This window comes from Lissotriton vulgaris, chromosome 5, assembly GCF_964263255.1.
Source record: "Lissotriton vulgaris chromosome 5, aLisVul1.2, whole genome shotgun sequence".
NCBI classification, from domain to species: Eukaryota; Metazoa; Chordata; class Amphibia; order Caudata; family Salamandridae; genus Lissotriton; species Lissotriton vulgaris.
Window position 1 is genome coordinate 1666504958 of NC_141693.1, and position 23603 is coordinate 1666528560.

Here is a 23603-nt window from a genome sequence, read left to right on the forward strand (position 1 = left end):
GCTCCCTACTAAGGGTTACGGATATGATGTGAGAGGCTTGAAATGCTTTATAAATTGTTTAAGCGCTGTACTCTTGTTAACTGCCAATAAAATGTTTACACAAAAAGAGTGACTAGTCAGGGCTTGCTTATTCGGCTGTCGAAGCAGCTGTGGGTGCACCTGGTGGAGTTTCAGTGCTAACAGACCCACGCCGGTTCACATTGCTTCTCAGCAACTGAGACAAAAATATCCTTATTACACCTAAAAAATGTAATAAGGGTATGATTTTCCTAGACAACTGCGAAGGCCTGGGACAAATGCAGTTGTTTAAATTCTATTCAGGGCAAATATTTTCAGCACGTTGTCAGTGATTTATTTTCATTCAATAGCAGATAACACCTGTCTGGAAGACTTATGGGTTTAAGAGTCTGTTGTGGGCCAATAGCGCAGACATAACACCATCTCACAATAAACTAAAGTTTCGAAGTGAGTTTGCATTATTCGTGCTGACTCTTGACAAACGTAATTAGAGGTTCTGCGGGCTGCTGGTCAGTATTCCCTACTAGAACCTGGGGTGCGGTCATTAGTTATACACTTGTTTACTATGTTGTTTCACATAGCGCTCTGAGGACACAAATCAGTGACAGGGCACTTTACATGACACCAGGTTGCAGGACGAGAACTATCAATCAATCAATCAATCAATCAATCAATCAATGCATTTATATAGCGCGCTACTCACCCGGAGGGTCTCAAGGCGCTTGGGGAGGGGGGTCCACTACTGCTCGAACAGCCAGGTCTTGAGCTGCTTCCTGAAGGCGAGGTGGTCTTGAGTCAGGCGGAGGTGGGTCGGGAGGGAGTTCCACGTCTTGGCGGCCAGGTAGGAGAAGGACCTTCCTCCTGTGGTGGCTCTTCGGATGCGGGGGACGGCGGCGAGGGCGTGGTTGGTCGATCGAAGCTGGTGTGTGGGAGTGTAGAAGTTGAGGCGGATGTTGAGGTATCTTGGGCCTTGGTTGTGTAGGGCTTTGTGTGCGTGGGTGAGGAGTCGGAACGTGATTCTATTGTTGACCGGGAGCCAGTGCAAGTCTCTCAGGTGTCCGGAGATGTGGCTGTGTCGGGGGATGTTGAGGATGAGTCTTGCTGAGGCGTTTTGGATCCGCTGGAGTCTCTTCTGGAGTTTGGCAGTGGTTCCGGCGTGGAGGGAGTTGCCGTAGTCCAGTCGTCTGGTGACGAGGGCCTGGGTGACCGTCTTCCTGGTCTTGGTGGGGATCCACCGGAAGATCTTACATAGCATGCGCAGGATGTTGAAGCCCGACGAGAACTAGTGTGCAGTACACTAATGTCTAATACAAAGGTTAACTTATGAAGTTAGAAAAACGGAACTGTATGAACCTATGCAAAGGACATCAAGTAATTAATAACACTGAGCATAGCAGTAGTTAAAAGCACTCTAATATTAGATAAGATCAGTGCAGAATAATCACCTTTGCATCTACAGTATCCAAGACAGGTGCCACATTGTGAAGAACAGTATAATATGTATCATGATTCGAAGTGTAGCTGGAACAGTAAACAGGGGCACATGGTCAAGACTGATTTACATATGGCTGGGTTCACACTGCAATGGCATGGTGAGTAAAAAAACGATGGATTTAGGCCTAGATCTCTGTACTGTGGTGAATGTATGAAATTGTTCTGCATTCTGTCCATCAACTGTTGTTTTTGCATTTGTCACCCCGAGTGGGACGGGTATGCTCAGACGTGAGTCCCGTGCTCTCCATGCCACTGGAATCAAGTTATCCTGGCTGATCAGGGCTGAAAGCCCGAAACAGGTCCTAGGATGCTTGTTTCCAGTCCAGGGAGGACCTGGCTTGGCAGTTCAGGCTGGACTGTTCCCATGGGGCACAGGGTCAAGACTGATTTGCATATGGCTGGGTTCAAACTGGAATGGCATGGTGAGCAAAAAACGATGGATTTAGGCCCAGATCTCTGTACTGAGGTGAATTTATGACATTGTTCTGCATTCTGTCCATCAACTGGTCTTTTTGCATTTGGAACAGCAAGCATTTCAGCTATCTTTTGGACTATAACAAGGAGACAATCCTGATTGATGGTGGGAAAGAGATGCATAATTTTGGCTCACTTTAGAAGGACTATCTTTTACTCTCTGAAGGCATGGAAGTTTTGAGCAGGCAAGAGTAGGTGTTCTGACGGACATCAGAACTCTGGCACGGTCCTTTCATGTTCAAGGCAGTTAGATGTTCCACAGGTTAATGTATAATGAAGGCGAGCTCGAAGATAATTCTTGCTTTGACTGTTACCAATTTAACCATGATCAATATTGGTGCAATGTGTTATCGTTTAGCATAAGAAACTAGCCTGGTAGCAGCATGGAAAGCACCCTTCAGTGGGGCAAGTGCACCCCAGGAATACTTCTAAGTAACAAGTTGATAAAGTCCAATCTTGGCAACACAAGGACCTCAATCAATCAATCAATCAGGGGTTTACAAAGTGCACTACTCCCCCGTAAGGGTCACAAGGTGCTGGGGGGCGGTGGAGTGCAGCTCCGGTTCAGTTGAAGAGCCAGGTCTTGATGTTCTTCCTGAAGGTGTGCAGGGTGGGGAGCATCTGATGTTGGTCTGGGATCTCGTTCCAGGCCTTGGCTGCGATGTAGGAGAAGGCTCTTCCACCTGTTCGGGTTCTGCAGATGAAGAGGTCTCTGCGAGGTCGGCAGAGCAGAGGTTCCTTTTGGGTGCTTGAAAGGAGACTCTCTCGTTGAGGTATTTGGGTCCGATGTTGTGGAGGGATTTGTACACATGGGTGAGGAATTTGAAGGTTACTCTCTTCTCGACCGGGAGCCAATGGAGGTCTCGTAGGTGCTGGGTAATGTGTTTGTGTAGTGGAGTCCCGAGGACGAGCCTGGCTGCGGTGTTCTGGATGGTTTGGAGCTTGTGTAGGAGTGTTTAGTTGGTTCCAGCGTAGAGAGCGTTGCCGTAGTCCAGTCTGCTGGTTATGAGCGCATGAGTGACAATTTTTCTGCAACATATGGGGGGAGTGGGCTGCACACCTTAATTTCATCCAATTTTTCCACCTCTTCATTATTAAATATGCGTGCTCAATGGTTGCGTGCCCAGCTCCTGAGACACGTAAAACATTGAACCATTAAAGCAGGGCACTGAATCAGTGCCCCAAACCATGGCACTGTCGCTGATGCAGTTGCAAACCTTTTAACATTTGTCAACAATTTTAATCCTTTGTATTCCATTAATTCAAGTCTTTAGTCATTTGTAAATCTAATACATCCACGGGCAAGGAAATGCCAATTTTCCACTGTTTCTCATATCCTTGATGGGCCATCCGAGCCTCTTCATTCAAAAATACGCACTGAAGGCATGTTTCATCTTTAAGCAGTTTATTAAAACCCAATGCATTTCGGGCCTCTAGGGGCCCTTCGTCAGGGGTAACTGTAAAAATTAATTAAACAAATATTAACATACAATACGCCACTGAGTGACCAGAAAACTTTTTCACATGTTACGTAATTCATTTAAAGCAACTACCATACAGTCAATGGACAATCTGCGCTCTTCCTCTGAGTGCATACAGTTATATCATGCTGAATTAATGTCATAATCTTGTAAACAAACCAAACAGTCTCATAATCACACCCGGGCTCATGTATTCCCTAAATGAAACTTCCCTCCTCCCCTTTTTTTTCAGGTCACGTTGCTAATTTTCATGCTATCCTACAACTTTCGAAATGAGGCCTCCAACCAGGCAGCTATTACCCCTGTGCATAACACTCGTATTTCTGCCCTTTCCGTGCACATATCATCCATGATATCAAATGATTGTTATTCTCTACTTATCTTTGCTAGACAACCTTGTGCTAAAATGAACTTTGTCTCGATATAAAACTCAGTGTTACGAAACGAGCTGCTACACATGCATTAATCACTGTCCCCTCCCTCCGTTTTTCTTATCCTCTCCCCTCATCACGTACCTGTTAAAACACATTCATCCTCTTGACCTGACCTTGGCAAGACTGTCCCCTTGTTCACAACTCGCCTTTCATTTAAGCACCTTCTCAGCCCCTCCTCCCAACTTGGCCCGCCCGTTAAAGTGACTTAATTAACATCAGTGAGGCTGCAATCAATCCAATATTCCCCTGAACTGCAACTCCCATGCTGCATTATGAATTACCCTCCGTAACACATTTCTTATGAACTAAACATGGTAAGTGTTCATTAATGTTCCATCCCCGTGTAAATGTGTATGACTGCACAATTTATCCATGAATAGTTCAAAGCGCTTGTATGAATCCCAATATCTTCATTGGTTGAATAAGTCAATTCCGAGAAACTTCCGACGATTCTAAAAATACGAAGGGCCCCTAGAGGCCCGAAATGCATTGGGTTTTAATAAACTGCTTAAAGATGAAACATGCCTTCAGTGCGTATTTTTGAATGAAGAGGCTCGGATGGCCCATCAAGGATATGAGAAACAGTGGAAAATTGGCATTTCCTTGCCCGTGGATGTATTAGATTTACAAATGACTAAAGACTTGAATTAATGGAATACAAAGGATTAAAATTGTTGACAAATGTTAAAATGTTTGCAACTGCATCAGCGACAGTGCCATGGTTTGGGGCACTGATTCAGTGCCCTGCTTTAATGACAATTTTTCTGGACATTGTTGTCAAATCCTCTTCAGGAATCTAGGTTTCATTCCTCTGAGCAATCTTCGTTGGATGTATGCACTTTTGTTACTGTGTTAATGTGAAGCATCACCTCTGGAAGCCTGTGCCTCCCTTCATAGAGGTGTAGTACTTAGTGCTGTACACTTTTCCTATTCTGTGACATGTGGCTTAAAGTTCATTATAGCATGTTAGGTAGAAAATTGAAACCAAGAAGGGTGGATTATTTATCGGACATGAAGGTGACCAGATAAATCCTTGTCTAAATCTCCCTCAAGTGAGTAAGGTTGTGATGTGCTTATTTCGGTAACTAGATATTTAAAAGAGTCCTCACTACATCTTGAATTATGTTACCACCACCTAAGTCCATCCCCGTAGTGCAATTGACTTGTGTTAGACCTGGCATCCTTGGTGTGGTTTCCCCAGTCCTTTTTTCAACTACCGCCTGTATTTTTGACTGTATGCTGAACTTCGTTTTTGCTGGGTTTTTGAACTTTGGGCACTTAACCACTGCTGATCGGTACTAAATTGCAAGTGCTCCCTGTATTAATTGTGATTGTTTGGTTATCCATGATTAGCAGAATTGATTTAATGGTAAGACTTTTGTAACAGAAGACATGCTGTCATAAATAGGTAGGCCAAGAGCCAGGGATGTATGTAAGTAGATTTATTAGTTCAGGTAAGATGGTACAGGATGCTCCACCTGGAGCAGCATCCTGCTGCTCAGCCCTTCCCAATCTAACAGATCACTCGTTCGTATCATGCACACACACCCAACATTCTATGACATCATGCTCATGCTGGCTGAGCTGCAAGGGCTGGTAAGTATAAGACATAACCTATCTCCTTCCTTTATAAATAATAAAATAACAAGAAGAAAAGTGAAGAAAATAATCACATTTCGTTCCTTCGAATTAAAATCAAATCAGGTCACAAAATCATATCAGATAAGTAAATGCATTCTTAGTTCACAACAATAATTAATTAGCATTCTTGGATATTAAAGTCAATAAGGTCAAATAAGATGATAAGAGCTAAATGAATCCTCTCTAGTTCACTAAGGAACATATAGCACAAATAATTGTATTCTTCATATAGAATGGTAATGAAACATGTAAAGTCACATATAAAAGATTTCACATGTTTCAGGCAGGATACAAATACCAGGGGAGTGTGGGAGATTCCCACACTGAATCCTGTGGTGCTCCTATAGAGGTTTGCTACCTCTGATTTTTCCAAAGTTTAATCAAGTTCAAAAGGCCAAAAAGTTAATCAGAATTTTTTAATCCAAAGGTCGTATATTTTGATCATATAGACTCAGGTAATGTTCAAATAATATTCAGTATATTATTCATCCCAAACAATTCAAAATGCCAAAATCCCAATCCATTTCGGGACATGTGTCCCTTCGTCAGGGGGATGGAGTTTGCCTGTAAGGAAACCAAACACTGTATCAGGAAGAGGACCTTACCCTCTAAAGTAAATAAAATGTAACTGGAAGATAGGAACCAGGAATAATAGGTGACGCAAAAACCCAAACGAAGTGAAATCTGGTGCAAAAGGGATCGTGAATGACAAAAGATGCACCACGAGTGAAAGCAGGAACGAGAGCTTAGAGGGTGGAGTGCGTGAAAGATGTGGGTGGAACAGAGAAATAAACAATTAAAAGGCGTATAACATACGAGTGGAAATCCCCATTTAACCGATTAGTGCGCATTACTCAAGTGACAAGAAATCGGAAAACGAAATTTAAGTGCGTGGTGCTTACCCAAGCCTTCAAATTCTCGCGCTCAGTGAACACATACCAGCAGGAAAGCGTGGGTACGCGGGAAGGAAGTATGTTTATGAAGGAACGGGTAGTGCGGCATAGAAAACGGACCAAGTGAGACACGCGACATAAAAGAGGGACTGTAAGCACAATATCGCGGACGCAAGGGTTAAGACAGAATATAGTGTGTCAAAAGGCCGTGGCTCCTTAAAACTTAACAAATATACAGGGCAAAAAATAAGTGGCAAAAAATAAGCTCGAATCAATTAACATTCAAAGATATTCAACAGGAAACACCATAACCCATATGCAACATGAGTCGGCCATCTTGGATAGGGAAAATAAACACGAAATGTGAAGAGAGTAGGGAAAGATAACACAAGGTTTACAGGAGAAGCAATTGTAGTCGCAGCTGTTTAGAAGAAAAGTCATAAGAGAAAAAGTAAACACAAAAGCAGAAATTTGACGAAAAGGGGGATAGAATAAATGAATAACTCAAGAAGAAGAATTGGAAGGGAAAAGGAAGGTAAAAGTAAGTTGAAGACATTAAAATGAAGATGAAAAATGTCATAGTAAGAGGAAAAAATGTGATGGGAAGGGGAAGACAAAAGAAGATGATGAGAAGAAGGTGGTAAAAAAAAGAAGGACATATTAAACAGATAGGGGAAGTGTGGTAGACAGGTGTGAACAGCATGTTTCAAAGGAAGCAACTATATTCAATCCGTTCATTGAGTCCTTTCGGTTGACTCGATTCCAACAATTTAATCAAGAAAAGTTCACGCTGTATTAGTTTTTTCCGGTTATCAACGCCGGGTCTCGTCGGGACAACCTCCAGTACAAGGAACCTTAACTGGCTGATGTTGTGTTGAGATGAAATGAAATGGGCAGCTAAGGGAGATTTCAGATTCTTGTTCATTATTGTGCTCTTGTGCTCCGTTAAACGGACTTTAAGTTTCCTTTTGGTTTTCCCCACATAGGGTAAGCCACAAGGGCCCTTCAGTAGGTACACCAAATTCATGGAGTCACATGTAGCGTTGGTTCTTAGTTTGATTTGTTTGCCAGATAGAGGATGGTTGATGTAATTCCCTCTGATTATGTTGTTGCAGTGACTGCAATTGTTGCATGGTTTGGTACCTGAAAAAATTGAGTCTGGGGGCTTGGGTTTGAATTCCAACATATTTTTCAGGTTTTTTGCTCTTTGATAGGCGAACGGTGGAGTACAGTTGAAAATGCCTTGAAAATCAGGTTCAAGTTGTATCATCTACCAGTTGCTTAGAATGATGTTTTTTATCGCAGGACTTCTGGAAGAGTATTTAGACACGAATACTGGTCTTTCAATTTTGTGCCTGCCCGTGCTAGGGACTAAAAGGTCATTTCTGTTCTTGGAGGTGATGCGGTCACTAGCAGCCTGCAGAGTCACTTCAGGGTATTTTCTCTCTCTGTATTTTTGCAAAATGTTCTTTTCAGTGTGTAAATATTCTTCCGGTTCAGAACAAATCCTTTTGGCCCTCAACAGTTGAGAAAAAGGTAGGTGCTTTTTCAAAGGGGTGGGATGACAGCTGGTATTCAGGAGAGCATTGTTCCGATCAGTTGCTTTTACAAACAACGAAGTTTTTAAACTGGCATTATCAAGGGTCACTAGAATGTCCAAAAAGGGTAAACTCTTAGTGTCTACACTGAGGGTGAATTGAATGCGGTCATCGACTCAATTGATGTACGAAATGAATTCAGATAACTCTTCTGGGGGTCCTGCCCAAATCAGGAAAATATCGTCTATGTATCTCCAGTATGTCGCGATTTTGTCGCGCCACTGAGCGTTCTTCAAAATGTAGTCTATCTCAAGACGGTGCATGAACAAGTTCACGTAGCTAGGAGCTGCACAGTATCCCATTGAAGTGCCCACCAGTTGTAGATAGAACTCATTATTCCAGCTGAAGTAGCTATGATATAGCATGAACTGCATAAGTTCGAGTAGTAGCACTTTCAGATCATCGTTCATAGAATTTTGAAGTAAGAAAGATTCCAAAGCTTCAATGCCCCTGTTATGTGGTATTGATGTATATAAGGCACACACATCGATGGTAACCATGGTGTATTGGGTGTTTGGATTTAAGGTCACTTTGTTCAGTTGGTTAAGAAAATCAGTGGAATCACGTATATATGTGGAATGCCCCTTACGATGGGCTGAAGTTGCATGTCGACAAACTTCCCAGTTGGTTCGTGGATGGAATTCCTAGTAGACACAATAGGTCTAAATGGCGGTTGTTGCAGATTTTTGTGAATTTTGGGCAGCATATAGATGCTGGGACACTTCGGGTACGGATGGAACAAATATTTCAGATCTTTTTGTGTGATGGTGCCCATTTCCATGGCCTTTTCTAGAATAGTTCTCAGAATCTTGGAGAAAGCTTCAGTTGGGTCAAAAATCAGTTTCATGTAAAGTTCCTTATTGTTCACATGAGCGGTTACACTTGTTTGATAGAACTCCTGGTCCAGGACGACCAGGGCTCCTCCTTTGTCGGCCTTACAACAGGTGATTTTCTTGTTGTCAGTGATTTCTCTAAGTGCTCTGTAGTCTCCAGCATTGAAATTGTTAATCTTTGGGGGAGATTTTTTGAAATTTTCTTTCAATGCATTAAATGAATCCAAAATCTTATGACTTACAGGAGCCATAAAAGAGCTCTTACTTCTTAAGTCTTTGCAAGCGTGTTGAGCAGGAGGACCTGTGGGAGGATTCAGGTTGGTGAAAAAATGGCGTAAGCGAAGGTTACGCATAAATTAGAATAAACAAATTTCCATCTCAAGTTCATTGGTGTGGTAGGTGGGGACAAAAGATATCCCTTTTTGTAACACATTCATCTGGTTGGTAGTCAACAATGTTTGTGAAATGTTAATGACTAAGTTCTTTTGCTCCTGGTTGCTTGAGCTATGGACGTTGTTGCTGCTGTAGCTGCGGTTTCTGCCCCTCCTGGTTCTTTGATGGCGGGTGAACCTTTCTCTAAAAAAGGAACCTCAGAAGTTGTAAGAATATTTTGAATGATGTTAACACCCCCTGTCTCTTGGGGGGTCATTCTTTGTGGTCTGCCCTGTGGTTGACCACGTCTTTGGGCCGTTGATCCATCTGAAGACCTGCCTTCATCAGATGACAGATTGGTGAATGGTCTTTGTTGTCTCCTTTGGGCGTAGACCTCCGCCCAACTGTAGACCTCCCCCAGTTTGTAGTCCATAGTGTTTCTTTTATACTTCCTTATTTATCTGTCATTAATTTCTTTGGTATACTTATCCAACTGGATATTAATATCCTCAAGAGCTTTGTCTAATTCCTCCTTATTCATGTTCTTGTCCAAGTTCTGTTGGATCTGACCTATTTCTTTCTCAAGATCATTAATCACTTTCGAAAGTTCTTCGACAATTAGAAGAATTAGGTCCAAGGAACAATGGTTCAAGATGGCATACCAGCGTTCCGTGAACTTTGGGTTGTTCCTACAGAGAGTAGGCTTTAGGGCGATGCGTAGGCCTCTAGGAATGCGTTGGTCTTTGTGGTATCTAATTAATGTCCCTGCGTGTAAACGCTGGTTTATAATACTTTTAGATGTATATAGAAGTTGCCTTAACATGCTTGATTCAAAAAGGTGCTCGTAGAGGTTGGGTCCACCTCCTTAACCAGTGAATAGATCCGTTTAGTTTAGTCTAGATAAAATCCAAAGGTATCGGCGCGATTCGCTGTGATGCTTGATATTTCTTCATAAGACATTTTAATATGGTGCTCACACTGAGTAGGCAGGATACAATCATAAAAGATTGCATTTGTCCCTTTGTCAGACCCTGAAATCAGGGTTCCTGGTCAACCGCATCTGCGATGGAACACGGTAACACAGACCGCAACAACACACGAGGGAGAACTTGCGCAACTCCGCTCACTCGCAACCCCAGTCTCTGAAGGTAACGGCCCAAAAAAATTTCAAATAATCACTAGTTTCCAGGCCAATGGCGAAAGCTTTAATTAAAGTGTACATTTTCACACTTTCAAAGTATTTGCACAACACCGCAGAGCTGTCTCCAAGACTCAAACAACTGACACATCTGCACACTTCCTTGCAGTTGCAGTTTTATCTGGTACACAGTCATAATATCGAATAAAAAATATCGATTGGCCAAAATATCGAGTTAAAAATATAGAATGGACACAATATCGAATGGACAGAATATAGACTACAAAAATATCGAATAGAATAGCAAAATATCGAATAGAATAGCATTAATAGCGAATCCAAAATATAGAATGGACAAAATATCGAATGGACAGAATATAGACAACAAAAATATCGAATTTGAGGTAAGTAATTTAATATGAATTTTTTAAAGTGTTTTTTATGTTACTATATTTGTGAAAAGTGTATATTTATTTCATAATTCATTTTACTTAATTAATTTAATTGTATTTAATTTTTGCGTAATATAATTCTGTAGTGGGTTGTGGGTTTATAGGGGAATAGGATGGGAAGTAATTTAAATATATAATAAATTAAATATGTTAATTTATTTATTGGTATTTATTTTGAATTCATTGTTAATTAATTATTAATTGGTAATTAATTAAAATATAATTGGTCAATAGTTTTAATTAATTGATAATTATGTTCATTTTATTAATTTCTTTTCACTAATGGGTTTGCGTTTATAGGGGAATAGTGTGGGAAGTAATTGAATTATAAATAGTTTAATTTTTTAATTTATTTATTGCTTATTTTTGTTATAATGTTTAATTTTTTATTAATTGTAAATTAATTTAGTGTTAATTGGTAAATAATTTGTATTAGTAGGTAATTTTTTTAAATAATTACATTTCATTTGTATTTTTAATTGATTAATTAATATATTATATAAAATTGTTAATTATTTTATTTTATTTGTAATTTGTATTAATATTTAATTTAATTTAATTCATATATGAAGTATTTACTTTCCATACTGTTGCACTCACTGGAGTGGGAATAGTAATTTTTACTCCTACGCTATCCAACGCTTTCCCTACTGTTGCACTCACTGGAGTGGAAATAGTAATTTGTACCCTCCTGCTATCCAACGCTTTCCCTACTGTTGCACTCTCTAGAGTGGGAATAGTTATTTTTACCCCTACGCTATCCAACGCTTTCCCTACTGTTGCACTCTTTGGAGTGGGAATAGTATTTTTTACCCCTACACTATCCAATGTTTTCTCTACTGTTGCACTCACTGGAGTGGTAATAGTAAATTTAACCATTACGCTATCCTACGTTGAAAATATTGTATATGTTTTGGTAATAATATGTATATATATATATGTATATATGTATTCATTTTTTTTTAATTTACATTAATTATTTATTATTTTAAGTTTATTTAAGTATTTTAAGTATGTTTAAATTAATTATATTTATCATTATATTAATTTTAAATTACTTTTAAGATATTGAAAAAAATTCAATATTTTGACTGTCTATATTTTTTACAACAATATTTTGGAGTCGATATTTTTGTACTTACCTGTTTGAAGATAGGAATTCCATATCCTGGCATTCTATATTTTCTCCACAATATTTTGGCATCTAAAGTGTGTATCCCCCTTCCCCTGACTAGAAGCAAGGGTCCCTATTTGGACAAAGGTACATATCTCTGCCAGCTAGAAACCCCCATTTCTAACACAACTGACATGGAGGGTGGGCGGCATGTGCGGAGAGAGCAGGCTGATAATGGCAGGTGGATGGCAAGGGATGGGGTAAGATGCTGAAAATGGAGGGCAGAAGGGAGGGGCAGAGGAAGCAAGCTGACCAGAGGGTGTGAAGGACAGGATGTGCAGAAACCTTGCAAAGGAAGGTTGGCACAAACGGATGAGGCTGCAAGCTGACCGTAGAGGTTGATCACTAGGAAATGGGGCAGCAAGCTGACAACAGATGGTTTGTGGGAGGTTCAAGGCCACAAAGCTAGCAATGGGGAGTGGGGGAAGTGCTGGTGTAAAAAGTTGACAACAGACAAGAGAGGGTCTATGGGGAGCACATGGACAACAAGAGTAGGCTATCAGGAACTGGGGGAGCATCTGGACAATGGAAATTGACAGGAGGATCTGGGGATTTTTACTTAATGTTATAATATTGCTTGACTTATAAAAAAGTGTCTGCAAAATTGACTTTTTGCCCTAAATATTTGTCCTGAACTTTGACATTTTGCCCTGGATATTTACAGTCCATGCCCAGAATTTGCCTCTCTCAGGTGGTCTCTTTCAACGCCTGTTTGTGTGCCTTTCAAATATGGCTGATTCAGTAATGCTTCAGTGATGTTCTATGATGTAAGCTGCTTTGTGTTTTGGACTGATTGCACAGTGGGTGAGGATCATAGGGATCTGATAGAGGGGGCTGAGAGTCGAGTTAGATGCAGGAACTTCAGGGAGCAGAAGTGTCCTAAGGTGACATTGGTTTCCCTTAGGTAAGCAATCAGTGGCAGGGATCATTTTAGCAAGTGGGTGGGTCACACATACCCACTCAAACCCATGCATTCACACACAGGCCCACACACAACCATTCACAGCACCCATTCCCAAATATTTATACATACACACAGCCACCACACATAAAAAAAATTACATTTACCTGCTGTTGCTCACAGGGAGGTCCCCGGAGGGTTTGGACTGCTGCTGTCTTTCAGAGGGATGGAGTCAGTGAGAGCTTCTGAATGCATCCCTTCTATGTCCAGATAGGCACTTATACCTGGGCACTTCATGGCTTAAAACTAAAGCACCCAGGTCCGAGGCTATCTATGATGCTCCCCCTTGTCACAGGGAAGAGAGCCTCAAGGTGCTTTGCCAGACTTAAGAGATAATACCCACAGGAGCTGTGACATCTTCAGCACAGCAAAGTTCAGCTAAGGCACCCAGGAGCCTGAGCATTTAGAACATGTCTAGCTCCTGGCAGCCTGACCTGAAAAAAAAAGTGTCTGTCAGGGTGATCTTTATTCAGCCTGACAGACACTCTTCTTGTTGGGAAAAAGGGGGGTGTATGTTACCCACCTGCTCATAAGGATGGGTAATGGATGGGAGCAATAAGTATGCAAGCCCCCCCCCCACAAGTAGACACAGTGTCTCGAGACTTCACACATGATAATAAAACACCTCTGAAATGGGAAATATCTGTTTATATTGCTGTTTCCGTCTCAATGGGATGTCAGTGATGTTTCAGTGGACTAGATTAGCAGATCTGCGAATTTGTGCCTGAAATCTGTGGAAAAGCTGAACAGCCAACAGTTTGGGCACCAGCTGGACTATGAAAATGTGGAGACTACCCAACAGTTACTTCACTCTTATGTTTCAATGCAGATCTCTTCCAACTCCCTGTTTCCCCATCCCCAAAAATCTCAGAATTTTGTTATGTCACAGCCAAGAGACCGGCCATGTCTGTAAAAGGAAATGGACACCTCTTAACTTTAAATTTATAGAAACATATACAGTGTCCTGCATGGACAGGGCCACTCCACAATTACACAAAGCTTAAATGAGGTATATAGGAAATTGGATTACTGGTTGAGGGGGGTGAAACACTATTCGAGCGTCAACTATAACTCTTGTCAGGGTGAAGCACAAGTAAACCCCAAATTAACCCATGCTTAACCCCCTAGTAGCTGTGCACAATGCAGTCAGGCTTAATTTACAGACAATGTGTAAAGTATTTAGGTAGCACTTCCACCAGTAATAAGGTGAAAATACTACTCAAGAAAAATCACATACCAATTTTTGAAAAATAGAGTAAAATATAATACATTATTTTATTTGAGACCAAAATTACAAAAATCTAATTCGTAGATCCAGAGAAATAAACTTTTAAAACTTTAGATAAAGGTTTACCTTAAAAAGCACAACGAGCTAACTGTGGTAATCTGGTCAGGCTGGACCAGAATAACATCACAAGTTACAGGGACCGAGTGTGCCCACTGAACAAAGTACCTTAAATCATGGTTGTAGGGTGTTGCAAGATCCCACCTTGAGGATGTGTCGTGCAGCTGTGATTCTGATGAGCTGCAATGTGAGGTCGTGCTTTGAGAATGCTTTGTGAAGCTGCGATTTCAGGAAGCTGCGGGTCTGCGATGTGAGATCCTGCATTGAAGATGCAATGCTCAGTGACGAATCCAAGGAGTTGTGGGAAAGTGAGGCATGTCCTGCATCACGGAGGCATTGCACAGCAGTGGTTCTGAAGAGTAGCGGGGTCCTGTGCCACAAATGCATCCTGCAGCTGCATTGCAATGCAGAGGTTTGAGAAAATGCATTATGCTTCATCAGGTCTGTCCAAAAAGACAACAGCTGGACTGGCAGAGCACCTTCAGGCTCACTTCCAAGGGTCCAGGACTGGGGTGGCACCACTTGGGTTGGGTAAGACTCACGGCAGGCAGAGTTCTGGTGCAGGGTTCAAGAGAGTTGGAGCCTTTTCTGTTTTCAAGGCTCTGATCAGGAGGCCAGCCACCTAGCACATAGAGTCACTTTGGTGGTCCTGGGTTCAAGGCGCAGGTCCAGTCCTTCTCACTCAGAAAGCAGAGTAGTTAAATAGCAGGGCAGCAGAGTAGCAGTCCTTCTTGCAGAAAAGCAGTACAGCAGTCTTTGAGTCTTCTACAAGTCCAGAGGTGTATTGAAGAGTTGGATTTGAGGGTCCAATATTTATACCTGGTGCCAGCTTTGAAGTAGGAGAAGTTTCTAGAATGTTGCTCCCCCAGAGGTGTTTGGAATCTCCTTCCTCCCTGCCCTGGTCCCAGCTTGTCTGGGGGCACAAACAACTAGTTTGCAACCCTTTGTGAGTTTGCTGAGGCAGAGTCTTTGTGATGTGAAAGTGTGGCAGGTGGCAGATTACCACCACCCCATCAAAGTCAAAGATGGCCCATCCCACCAACACTTATTCCCCCCTTGTCTCACTGTTTGTCAGCAATACACCCAGTCATGTGTCCCAGACTGCAGACACCAAATGGTTAGGACAAGAAACTACCAACTTTCTAAAAGTGGAATGTTCTGAATTGCTAATAAAAATACAACTTTACATGTAAAGAGGGTTTTAAATTACAATTCTTTAGAGATCATACTTGACTTTCCTAACTGCTCCCAATTCCAATTCAAAGATATCAATTTGAAATTTTTTTATAAAGTAACTCAATGTTATTCTAAAGGAGAGCCAGGCCATGCAGTAGTGGAAAACAAATTTAAGAGATTTTCACGACCAGGACATGTAAAAGTTAAAAGTACAAGTTCAATATTTGTATATGTTTATACCAACAATGACTCACATGGACACAAATCTGTAGTAAAGTGTCACCAGCTGGGAAACAGGCATGGTCTATGCAACAAAACATGTTTTAAACATTTCATGAAAACTGGGTCATTAACACTTACATATAGATATAGGAAAGGATACTGTTGTATTAGTTTAAAATAGTTTTGGTTTTTTGGTAATTAATGAAATATATAGTGCTCATTTCAGTGAAGGGAAGGTGCAGTAGGGAGTGATGGATGACTTACCAAACAGTGCACCACTTTAAAAATGACAAATGACTACTATATTGATACGTTTTTAACAATAAAAAGAAGTCTATTTAGGTATGGTATCAATGACATTTCAGCCTCCGTTATTATCATCGGGGTAGGGTAAGAGCAACATAAACTCTGGAATCAGCACCCATCAACAAAACATTTTTTTGCAATAGTAGTTTATGGAATGTAGTGTGAATATTCAGAAGTGACCCGAAAGCGGCATGGTGAAAAGTAACCTTACTTTTGAATTTCACATCGCTCGTTCTCGCAGGTCACCATGCCGCTTTCGGGTCACTTCTGAATATTCATCGGATATGACAGATCTTTCTAAAGTTTGCGTGAATTAAAGAAATTCTCCTGCTCACACTACATTCCATAAAGACAGGTGTTTGAGCCCTGAAGAAGTCTCAGTTGATGAGACTAAGAAAAGAAAATCCACTGTGAATTGGACCATTTTCTCTACTGTGAAAATACAATAAATAATTGAAAATATACGACTATCAAGTTCGGACCTGTTCATTTGATATGGACTCTAATCATTGATTTAAGGACACTAACTACTATTGCAAAAAAATGTTTTGTTGATGGGTGCTGATTCCACAGTTTATGTTGTGCATTTGGACTTTGTCCTTGAAGGAACAGATAGGGTTGTGTTCCTAGGTTTCTCAAGCACCATCATACTACTTAAGAGTCACTGGCCATAACAGGTGCAGGCTTTTTGCTCCAACCCTTCTTTTGCTAGTGTGTAGGGTAAGAGCACTATATGTCTAGAGAAAAGAGTAAATCAAGAATTAGAAAAGAAAACTAGACACTGGAAGTGTAATTCACATAAGTACAGACCAAGGGAGTCACTTGCCTCTAGTATAAGGGCCAGAGGTGACAATGAATGATCAGCAGAAGGTGGTAATGATGGATACGGGATGCTGACGTCTCTAATTGCTGCTGGTCCAGGTCAAGAAAGGTAAAACAGTCAGTCCCCACAACCAGCCGGTGTGAGGCAAAATCATCAGATACTCAGGGCCTAATTACGAAAAGCATTGAAAGAGCATCCAGCCACCATCACAGCGGGTTGGAACCTGACTGACATGTAGTCAGCAGGGCCACCTGCCAAATCATGATGCGACCACTTTGTAGGTGGCCAGAAACACCCCCTTTTCCATTGCAGCTTGTGCTGCAGCCCAGAAAAGGGCCACAGCACAAGCACAGGCTCTAGATGAGGCTGTAAGTACAGGAAAGAAAAGAATTGTAGAGCCATGATAATGAACCTCCCCAGAATTGATGAAGTTGGGAAAATGGAGGGAAGAGTTAGAAAACTGACTTTGAGGGAAAGTGTACTACAAGCCACTCTGCAATACCTAGATTCAAAGATGTTGAGAGCAAGTGAGGATGATTACTGTGGGAAAATAATGTCACAGTAAGAAATGCATGGCAACTGTGAGTTATACTGTGTTAATTATACAAGGAATCTGTGAGCATAACCAAAAGACTCAACCAAACCCACCTGTAATGTCAGTAAGCTGCCATATTAGTCAGCTTACCATAACTATAACAAAAGGACATACTTTCTAATTGCAAGAAGTTTGTAGTCTATTTGATAACAGAAAGACCAGACTTTAAATTGTCTATGCTGAACTGCTACAAGTCTTCAGAAAAATATGTTAAAAATTCTTCTTTCTGAACAAAGATGACTATATGACTCATGACACCACAGCACTCCATCTAAAATCCACTTTCCAGCCACTGATGAACCTCATGCCCTCTGAGATAATCACGTTTGAAAACTTATTTTCAAAAGGCTTTGAAGTACTCAGAAAAAAATCGACTCTTTGTCCCATACAATATCAGTGCTCTGTACAAAGACACCCTTTTTTCATTAAAAGCAAGGGCTGATATAGACATCAAACCATGTGACAAAGGAGGTGGCATTGTCATCCAGGATTAAGTGCAGTATGATAATGAGATTCACCGACAATTGAACAATGCTGCTGATTATGAGCAACTCACTTGTAATGCTATATGAGACATACAAGTGACATTCACACTATCACTAAGGCTGCAGAGGTAGGTTTCATCTGTCACAATGAATACTTATTTCTCAACAACCAGAACCCATGGAATCCAGCCATACACAAACTTCCCAAGATTATTAAAAAATTTGCTAAATCCTCCTGGCAGACCAATCTTTTCAGTGCATGAGTCCATTTTAGGACCGTTAGGACACTATATTTTACATTATATGAGGGGCACTATATTTATTTTTTCATAAAAGACTGAGGGGCTTATTTACAAGCCACTTGCGCCACCGGTGCGTCACTCTTTGTAATGCACTGCTGGCACAATTCTCTGCCCCATATTTACAAGGCTGTGTAAAGCCATCATGCGTGGCTTTTCCTGTCCTTGTAAGTATGGCCCCTTCTCATGCAACACTTTGCGTGAAAGGGGCCTGACATGGGTGCTGTGGTGTGTGTTCCCATGCAACACCCATGCATTCTGCAGCATTTCTATATTTATGTATGTATGTATGTATGTATGTATAAATTATTTTATAGCGCGCTCCGTTACTGGAGAGTATCCTGGCGCGGGTAGAGGAGAGGTAGACAGTCAGACATACAAGAAAACTTAACTTACACTCTTGAACAGATGAGTTTTCAAATGCTTTTTAAAAACAGCCACTGAGGACATAGATCGTAGCTGGAGAGGGAGAGCATTCCAGGCCCGGGCCCCGATCACTGAGATCGATTGGCCACCGAGTCTTGCTCGTTTGAAGCGGGGAAGATACAGTTTGTGCAAGGTAGAGGATCTGAGGGGGCGTGCAGGAACATAGCTGGTAAATCTCTTCCTCAGATACAAGGGGCCTTGATCATGAGAAGCGCGAAACGCAAGCACCAGTGATTTGAATAGAATGCGTTGGGCAACCGGAAGCCAGTGGAGCGTGCGCATCTCAGAACGGACGCTCTTCCATCTCGGGATGTTAAACAAGAGTCGGACTGCCGCATTCTGGATGATTTGGAGGCGTTTTACCAAATAGGCCGGAATGCCACTAAACAGTGCATTTGCATAATCCAGCCTAGCCAGTATAAGTGCTCTGGCAACCGTCTCCTTAGCATCCCTGGGGAGCAAAGGAAAGAATTTGCGGAGCATTTTTAGGGTAGCGAAACAGGTGCCTGTAAGTTTATTAATGTGGGCCTCAAATTTGAGATCCTCTGTGAACCAGATGCCGAGATTTTTAGCTGGTCTCCCCATCTCTTTTGGGCAAGGAATGTTTGGTGGCCACAACGAGTTCTTAAACGAGGTGGGGAAGGAGCCATAGAAAAGTACTTCAGATTTTTCCTCGTTGCATTTCAATTGGGCCTGTGTTAACCAACGAAATGCAGCGGACAAGCACAGATGAACAACCGCTGTATCCAGATTGTCATCCGGCCAGGTAAACAACAGTTGGGTATCATCTGCATACCCTATTATCTTGGCCCCAAACTGTTCTGCCAATCAATCAATCAATCAATCAATCAGTGACACTTATAAAGCGCGCTACATACCCGTAGGGTCTCAAGGCGCTGGGGAGGGGGGGTGCCGCTACTGCTCGAACAGCCAGGTCTTCAGCTTCTTCCTGAAGGAGAGGTGGTCTTGGGTTAGGCGCAGGTCGGACGGGAGGGAGTTCCAGGTCTTGGCGGCCAGGTAGGAGAAGGACCTTCCTCCTGTAGTCGCTCTTCGGATGCGGGGGACGGCGGCGAGGGCGTGGTTGGCTGATCGGAGGTGGCGTTTGGGAGCGTAGAAGTTGACTCGGCTGTTGAGGTAGCTCGGGCCTTGGTCGTGTAGGGCTTTGTGTGCGTGGGTGAGGAGGCGGAAGGTGATTCTCTTGTTGATGGGGAGCCAGTGAAGGTCTCTCAGATGTCCGGAGATGTGGCTGGATCGTGGGATGTCGAGGATGAGTCTGGCTGAGGCGTTTTGGATCCGCTGGAGTCTCTTCTGGAGCTTGGCGGTGGTCCCGGCGTAGAGGGCGTTGCCGTAGTCCAGTCGGCTGGTGACGAGGGCCTGGGTGACGGTCTTCCTGGTCTCTGAGGGGATCCACCAGAAGATCTTCCGTAGCATGCGTAGGATGTTGAAGCACGCCGAGGAGACGCTGTTGACTTGCCTGGTCATGGAGAGGGAGGAGTCCAGGATGAAGCCCAGGTTTCGTGCATGGTCTGTCGGTTTGGGTGCGGTGCCCAGGGCGGGAGGCCACCAGGAGTCGTCCCAGGCGGAGGGTGAAGAGCCCAGGATGAGGACCTCCGTCTTGTCCGAGTTCAGTTTCAGGCGGCTGGTCGTCATCCACTCGGCTACCTCTTTCATCCCTTCGTGCAGGTTGGCTCTGGCGGCGGCGGGGTTGTTGGTCAGGGAGAGGATCAGCTGGGTGTCGTCGGCGTAGGAGATGATGCTGAGGTGGTGTTTGCGTACGATGGCCGCGAGGGGGCTCATGTAGACGTTGAAGAGGGTGGGGCTCAGTGATGATCCTTGGGGGACGCCGCAGATGACTTCGGAGGCCTCTGACTTGTACGGTGGTAGGTGGACTCGCTGTGTTCTTCCGTCGAGGAAGGAGATGATCCATTCCAGCGCCTTGTCCCGGATTCCGATGTTGCTGAGGCGCCGTATTAGGGTGCGGTGGCAGACCGTGTCGAATGCCGCGGAGAGGTCTAGGAGGATGAGGGCCGCTGTTTCTCCATTGTCCATCAGGGCTCGGATGTCATCGGTGGCGGCGATGAGGGCGGTCTCGGTGCTGTGTTTGGCTCGGAAGCCGGACTGTGAGGGGTCGAGGGATCCGTTCGTCTCGAGGAAGGCGGCCATCTGCTTGTTGACGGTCTTCTCGATGACTTTGGCTGGAAACGGGAGAAGCGAGATGGGGCGGTAGTTCTTGAGGTCGGTGGGGTCCGCTGTTGGTTTCTTGAGTAGAGCGCTGAGTTCGGCGTGTTTCCAGCTTTCGGGGAAGATGGCGGTGTCGAAGGATGTGTTGATGATGTCTCGCAGGTGGGGTGCGATGACAGCGTCGGCCTTGTTGAAGACGTGGTGAGGGCAGGGGTCGGTTGGTGATCCGGAGTGGATGGAGTTCATCGTGCGGATGGTGTCTTCTGTGCTGATCGGGGTCCAGGCGTGGAGGGTGGTGGTGGGGGGGGGTGGCAGGTCGGTCGTGGTGTGCGTTGGTTGGTTGTTGAAACTGCTGTGTATGTCCGTGATCTTGTTGTGGAAGTATGAGGCGAGGGAGTTGCAGAGGTCTTGCGATGGGGTGATGTCGTTGTTTCCTGCGCTGGGGTTGGAAAGCTCTTTCACGATGTTGAAGAGTTCCTTGCTGTTGTGTGCGTTGTTGTCCAGCCGGTCCTTGAATGCTGTTCTCTTGGCGGCGCGGATCAGCTGGTGGTGTTTCCGGGTGGCCAGTTTGTAGGAGGTCCTGTTGTCCGGTGTCGGGTCCCTTTTCCAGACTTTCTCGAGGGCTCGGCAGTTCTTCTTGGAGCTCTTGAGTTCGTCGGTGAACCATGGGGCCTTCTTGCTGCCGGGTCTGCTGGGCGGGGTCCTCAGCGGGGCGAGTTCGTCCGCGCAGTTGCTGATCCACTTCGTGATGTTGTCGGCGGCCTGGCTGGGGTTCGCTGAGCTGGCAGGAGGGTGTTGGCTCAGGGAGGTGGCTAGCTGGTCTGCTGTGATCTTGTTCCAGCTTCTGCGGGCGGCCTGTTGCTGGTGTTGGTGGGTCGTCGTTCTCTTGAAGGTGAAGTGGACGCAGCTGTGGTCCGTCCATTGAAGCTCTGTGGCGTGGCTGAAGTTGATGTCTGTGCTGGATGAGAAGACGGCGTCGAGTGTGTGTCCGGCGAGGTGGGTGGGGGTGGACACCAGTTGCTTGAGTCCCAGGTTGGCGAGGTTGTCGAGCAGGGTGCTGGTGTTGTGGTCGTTGTTGTTCTCCAGATGGAAGTTCAGGTCCCCCAGGAGGATGTAGTCAGCGGAGGGGAGGGCATGCGGGCTGACGAAGTCGGCGATGTCCTCGCTGAATTGCGTGCGTGGTCCAGGGGGTCGGTAGATCAGGGTGCCTCTGAGGGTGGTGTTCGGGTTGGTGTGGATCTGGAAATGCAGGTGTTCGGCGCTGAACAGGGTGTTGTCGGTGCAGGTCGTGAGCCGGATGGTGTTCCTGTGGATGATGGCGATGCCTCCTCCCATCTGGTTGGCGTTTCGGTCCCTCCGGACGATCTTGTAGCCCTCTGGGATGGCGATGGCGATGTCGGGAGCCGAAGAGGCGTTCATCCAGGTCTCCGTGAGGAAGGCAACGTCAGGGGCGGTGGCATCCAGGAGGTTCCAGAGTTCGATGGCGTGTCTGTGGACGGAGCGGGTGTTGAGCAGGATGCACTTGAGGTGGGTGCTGCTGGAGTTCGACTTGGCGGGTGCTGGTGCGGGGCTGGTCCGGATGCAGGAGAACTTGCAGGCGTGGCAGCTGAAAGGTCCGTGGGTGTGTCGTGGTGTGGCTTGATGGCATTCAGGGAGTCGGCCGGAGTTGAGAGCGATGAGGGTGGCGGCGGAGTACGTCAGGCGGGTCGGGCGGGGTCTTCGTGGACCAGGGGTCCTGGCGCTGGTCGCGATCCGGTCGCGGACGGGCGCAGACGGGCTTACCTTTGGCGCGCCTTCGGCGCACAATCGGCGCGCCCGCTGCGCGTTCGCACGGTCGCCATTTAAGGCGAAGTGCGCGGGTGGGCGGAGCAGCTGGGAGGCGGGAGCGGGGAGGGTACAGAAGAAAAAGGGGCGGGGCTAATGGCAGTGGCGGGAAGCGGGAGCGGGGAGGGAGAGCGGCGAGGTAGGCGGGCAAGGAGGAAGGAGGCAGGCAAAACGAAGAGAAAACGTCACAGAGAAAGCAGGCACTAATACAGGGCAAAACGGGGCAAAAGCAGTGGAAACACGATCTCGGACACACCAGGAAAAACAAGCACAAATTATAGACAAAACGGCCAAAAACCAAAGGGGAGCGCTCAGGGCAGCAGCGAGGACGGCGCTGATGCAGAGGCAGGCACTGGGGGCACACGCAGCAGCTGGTGGCCGTGCGGCGCGGGGGTGTCCCACAAGTGCCAGGAAAACCAGGGGGGTTATATAGACATTAAACAGCAGGGGGCTAAGAGTAGACCCCTGCGGTACCCCTGTAAGCAGTGGTTTAGGTTCAGAGGCGTGGGGAGGCATCCAGACCTGCTGAGTCCTATCGGACAGAAAGGAGGATAGCCAATCTAGGACAACTCCCCCAATTCCAATGGCCGACAACCGGCGGAGAAGGAGCTCATAGGGGACGGTATCGAATACGGCAGAGAGGTCCAATAAAATTAAGACCGCTCTGCCACCTCCGTCCAAACATTCCCGAATTGACTCGGTCATCTTCACCAGCGCCGTCTCAGTACTATACGCCGCCCTGAAGCCTGATTGAGCAGGATGGAGGGCATTGGAGGTGTCAACAAAATTCTCCAGTTGCTGAAGGACTACCTTCTCACAAATTTTTGTAAGTGCCGGGAGAAGGGAAATGGGACGGTAGTTCCCAGGAACCGACACGTCCAGTCCAGGTTTCTTCAGAAGCGGCAGCAGCTTGGCCTGTTTCCAGGCTGCAGGCACCTCTCCAGTGGCCAAGGAGAGG

At 44.8% G+C, this 23603-nt stretch overlaps 1 protein-coding gene across 1 annotated transcript in view; it reads left to right on the forward strand.

Moving 5' to 3' along the window:
- The window catches only part of LOC147716922 (corticotropin-releasing hormone receptor 1), a 1353112-nt gene that overhangs the window by 174043 nt on the left and 1155466 nt on the right, over window positions 1-23603 (forward strand). The gene's annotated exons all lie outside the window — the stretch shown is intronic.